The 4,632-nt window shown below is 46.1% G+C and overlaps 1 long non-coding RNA gene across 1 annotated transcript; it reads left to right on the top strand.

Annotated features, from left to right (window-relative positions):
- The first annotated feature begins 1,409 nt into the window (after positions 1-1,409).
- Positions 1,410-1,906, top strand: LOC120047632. Its single transcript, XR_005476910.1, has 2 exons — positions 1,410-1,494; positions 1,657-1,906. It is a non-coding gene; the product is annotated as an uncharacterized LOC120047632 (long non-coding RNA).
- Positions 1,907-4,632: the final 2,726 nt, after the last annotated feature.

The following is a 4,632-nucleotide window of genomic DNA, read 5'->3' on the forward strand; positions in this document are numbered from 1 at the left end:
GCCACTAACATGTTAGACTCTCTACTGGAGAGCCTTGACCTGTTGCCTGACATGAGCGCTGCCGATGAGATCACAAGGACAGAATGCCATACCTCTAACGCAATGGACAAGACAGGTTCACAGTCAGCGCTTGTGAGCCAACAAGAAATGAACATATCTGACACCAGTATCATAGTGAAAACTATAATGGACACATTGAAGACAGACGACCTAGAGATGACTTCAGCAGAAGAAAATCTGGATAGGCTTCTGTCAATTGAAGCCCTTCAAGATGCGTCTGGCAACCTGATCGCAAAGGTCCATGGTCTCATTCAGGAGATAACCATAAGACGCCAGCCTCAATCCATGACTGGCCACAGAAGCCTCTCTCAACCAGCGCTGCCAAAGCCAGCACTGAGGAAGCTGTCAAAGGACGATGCGTCAGAGCTCGTTTACAGCTTTGCCCACACTTCTGTTAGCAGACTCCTGGGGCAGTGTTTGGGTAGGCCTATGCCACCCATTGCTGACAGGGTTTTGGATCAGGTCATCAAGTTGATGACAGACATGGTGATGGACAGTCTGACTGATCTGTCCAAGTCTGCAATGGAGGGTGGTAAGTGAAAGTACCTCTTTTCATCTGCATAGGACTTCATTGTAACATGATGCTCAATACATTGCGTTTTATGATGTGAACTTTGCTGGTTGTGTCCAAAATGGCACCTTCTTCCATGTTTAGTGCACTACTTTTGACCAGAGCCAGACCCTATGGGCCCTGTTCAAAAGTTGTGCACTATAAAGGGAAGAGAATTCCTTTTGGAACGCAGTGACTGCTTTCCATTGTTGCGTCCTCTTCTCCCAGTTATTGTACCCAGGTCGGTCACACCAGCTGGCTCTTCTTACTTAGACACCAGCAATGCCGCAAGTGACATCACTCATGGCGTTGTGGCTGACCTTAATGCTACTGAGGAATTCCCCGCCAGGGGCCTTAGCCCGGCTGATGTAAAGGCTGACGGCATGGCCCGCCTTCCCTCTGCCAGAGGGGAAGAGATTAAGAAGAACAGGAAGTGGCGCTTCCTACCCAAAATTGGCAAGATTCCAAAGATCAGGATGAAGGTAGGAGGCTCAGTGTTTTGAGATGACCTCTGTAAGGCAGGGCTGAAATGTACCCTACAGATTCACTAAACCCCTATTGTCTCTCAGCATTAGAACAATGCTGTTGTCATTGTCTTTAGGAGGTTGAGTGAGGCCGCTGTAATACAATCCTAATACACATGGGAGAGAGTCAATGTCTGTAGTGCACTACTTTTGACCAGAGCACTATGGGCCCTTGTCAGAAGTAGTGCCTTACGTAGCCAATAGGGTGCCTTTAGGGATGCATACCATATATTTTACACAGGCTCAGTTGTCCTGATGTGTTTTGTCAACAGCTGTTCAAGACAAAAGAGGAACCGAAGAGCCACCCTGAACAGGATGCGCTGCCTACCAAACGTCTCAGAGAGACTCGTATTTCACAGAGTAAGTGATAAGCATCGATAATGTCATATTGATGTATCACCCTATGGCCAGCTTGTTAAAACAGTGACTACAGATACAGGCGGACAGACAGACGGATAGACAGGCAGACAGACAGACAAACACACACGTTCATTTTCTGATTATGAAATATTCTTATCACAGATGCTGAGTGTGAGGTTCCAGAGGTTCCATCCACTTCCCCACCCAAGGAGGACCTGACAACCACACTGGCCCCTGCTCCCCAGGAGTCCCAGTCCCGTAAACGCCCTCTCATAGTCAGGGTGTTACGAGCTATCTCCAGAGCCGTCTCCAAACCATTCAGAGGAGCTTTTGGGAAGAAGAATTAGCCAAATGCCTGATTTTATTACTATTTTAATCAGAGCCTTTATTTAATAAAACATTACTGCATTGATTTCTGTCTTATTGTTTGTGCAAGATAATGGTAAAGTACTTCAAACCACATAGTCAAACGTATTTATAGTGAAGCACTTCATATATTTTTTATTTTATTTAACCTTCATTTAACTAGGCAAGTCAGTTAAGAACAAATTATTATTTACAATGACGGCCTACCCCGGCCAAACATGTCATCATTGGGAAAGGTAGGCCAAACGACCTTTACTCATCATTGGGAAAGGTAGGCCAAACGACCTTTACTCATCATTGGGAAAGGTAGGCCAAACGACCTTTACTCATCATTGGGAAAGGTAGGCCAAACGACCTTTACTCATCATTGGGAAAGGTAGGCCAAACGACCTTTACTCATCATTGGGAAAGGTAGGCCAAACGACCTTTACTCATCATTGGGAAAGGTAGGCCAAACGGCCTTTACTCATCATTGGGAAAGGTAGGCCAAACGACCTTTACTTATCATTGGGAAAGGTAGGCCAAACGGTCTTTACTCATCATTGGGAAAGGTAGGCCAAACGGCCTTTACTCATCATTGGGAAAGGTAGGCCAAACGGCCTTTACTCATCATTGGGAAAGGTAGGCCAAACGGCCTTTACTTATCATTGGGAAAGGTAGGCCAAACGGCCTTTACTTATCATTGGGAAAGGAAAGCCAAACGGCCTTTACTTATCATTGGGAAAGGTAGGCCAAACGGCCTTTACTCATCATTGGGAAATGTAGGCCAAACGGCCTTTACTCATCATTGGGAAAGGTAGGCCAAACGGCCTTTACTTATCATTGGGAAAGGTAAGCCAAACGGCCTTTACTCATCATTGGGAAAGGTAAGCCAAACGGCCTTTACTCATCATTGGGAAAGGTAGGCCAAACGGCCTTTACTTATCATTCGGAAAGGTAGGCCAAACGGCCTTTACTTATCATTGGGAAAGGTAGGCCAAACGGCCTTTACTTATCATTGGGAAAGGTAGGCCAAACGGCCTTTACTCATCATTGGGAAAGGTAGGCCAAACGGCCTTTACTCATCATTGGGAAAGGTAGGCCAAACGACCTTTACTTATCATTGGGAAAGGTAGGCCAAACGGTCTTTACTCATCATTGGGAAAGGTAGGCCAAACGGCCTTTACTCATCATTGGGAAAGGTAGGCCAAACGGCCTTTACTCATCATTGGGAAAGGTAGGCCAAACGGCCTTTACTTATCATTGGGAAAGGTAGGCCAAACGGCCTTTACTTATCATTGGGAAAGGAAAGCCAAACGGCCTTTACTTATCATTGGGAAAGGTAGGCCAAACGGCCTTTACTCATCATTGGGAAATGTAGGCCAAACGGCCTTTACTCATCATTGGGAAAGGTAGGCCAAACGGCCTTTACTTATCATTGGGAAAGGTAAGCCAAACGGCCTTTACTCATCATTGGGAAAGGTAAGCCAAACGGCCTTTACTCATCATTGGGAAAGGTAGGCCAAACGGCCTTTACTTATCATTCGGAAAGGTAGGCCAAACGGCCTTTACTTATCATTGGGAAAGGTAGGCCAAACGGCCTTTACTTATCATTGGGAAAGGTAGGCCAAACGGCCTTTACTCATCATTGGGAAAGGTAGGCCAAACGGCCTTTACTCATCATTGGGAAAGGTAGGCCAAACGGCCTTTACTTATCATTGGGAAAGGTAAGCCAAACGGCCTTTACTCATCATTGGGAAAGGTAGGCCAAACGGCCTTTACTCATCATTGGGAAAGGTAGGCCAAACGGCCTTTACTCATCATTGGGAAAGGTAGGCCAAACGGCCTTTACTCATCATTGGGAAAGGTAGGCCAAACGGCCTTTACTCATCATTGGGAAAGGTAGGCCAAACGACCTTTACTCATCATTGGGAAAGGTAGGCCAAACGGCCTTTACTCATCATTGGGAAAGGTAGGCCAAACGGTCTTTACTCATCATTGGGAAAGGTAGGCCAAACGGCCTTTACTTATCATTGGGAAAGGTAGGCCAAACGACCTTTACTCATCATTGGGAAAGGTAGGCCAAACGGCCTTTACTCATCATTGGGAAAGGTAGGCCAAACGGCCTTTACTCATCTTTGGGAAAGGTAGGTCAAACGGCCTTTACTCATCATTAGGAAAGGTAGGCCAAACGGCCTTTACTCATCATTGGGAAAGGTAGGCCAAACGGCCTTTACTCATCATTGGGAAAGGTAGGCCAAACGGCCTTTACTCATCATTGGGAAAGGTAGGCCAAACGGCCTTTACTCATCATTGGGAAAGGTAGGCCAAACGGCCTTTACTTATCATTAGGAAAGGTAGGCCAAACGGCCTTTACTCATCATTGGGAAAGGTAGGCCAAACGGCCTTTACTCATCATTGGGAAAGGTAGGCCAAACGGCCTTTACTTATCATTGGGAAAGGTAGGCCAAACGGCCTTTACTCATCATTGGGAAAGGTAGGCCAAACGGCCTTTACTCATCATTGGGAAAGGTAGGCCAAACGGCCTTTACTCATCATTGGGAAAGGTAGGCCAAACGGTCTTTACTCATCTTGGGAAAGGTAGGATGTGTTCTGGACACATCCTTTCTGTGCTCCAGCAATTTAAGAACAGATGCCTCCTTCCATCAGCCGTATGCACCTTGTTCAGTATCTGTCACTTTACAGTACTGTAGTTCATGATCTGGTTCTACTTACTTTATGACATTCCTCCTCGTTCTTATAGGCTGGAGCAGACTTAGTCTCAAAATAAGA

This window comes from Salvelinus namaycush, chromosome 5 (genome assembly GCF_016432855.1).
Source record: "Salvelinus namaycush isolate Seneca chromosome 5, SaNama_1.0, whole genome shotgun sequence".
Taxonomy (NCBI): Eukaryota; Metazoa; Chordata; class Actinopteri; order Salmoniformes; family Salmonidae; genus Salvelinus; species Salvelinus namaycush.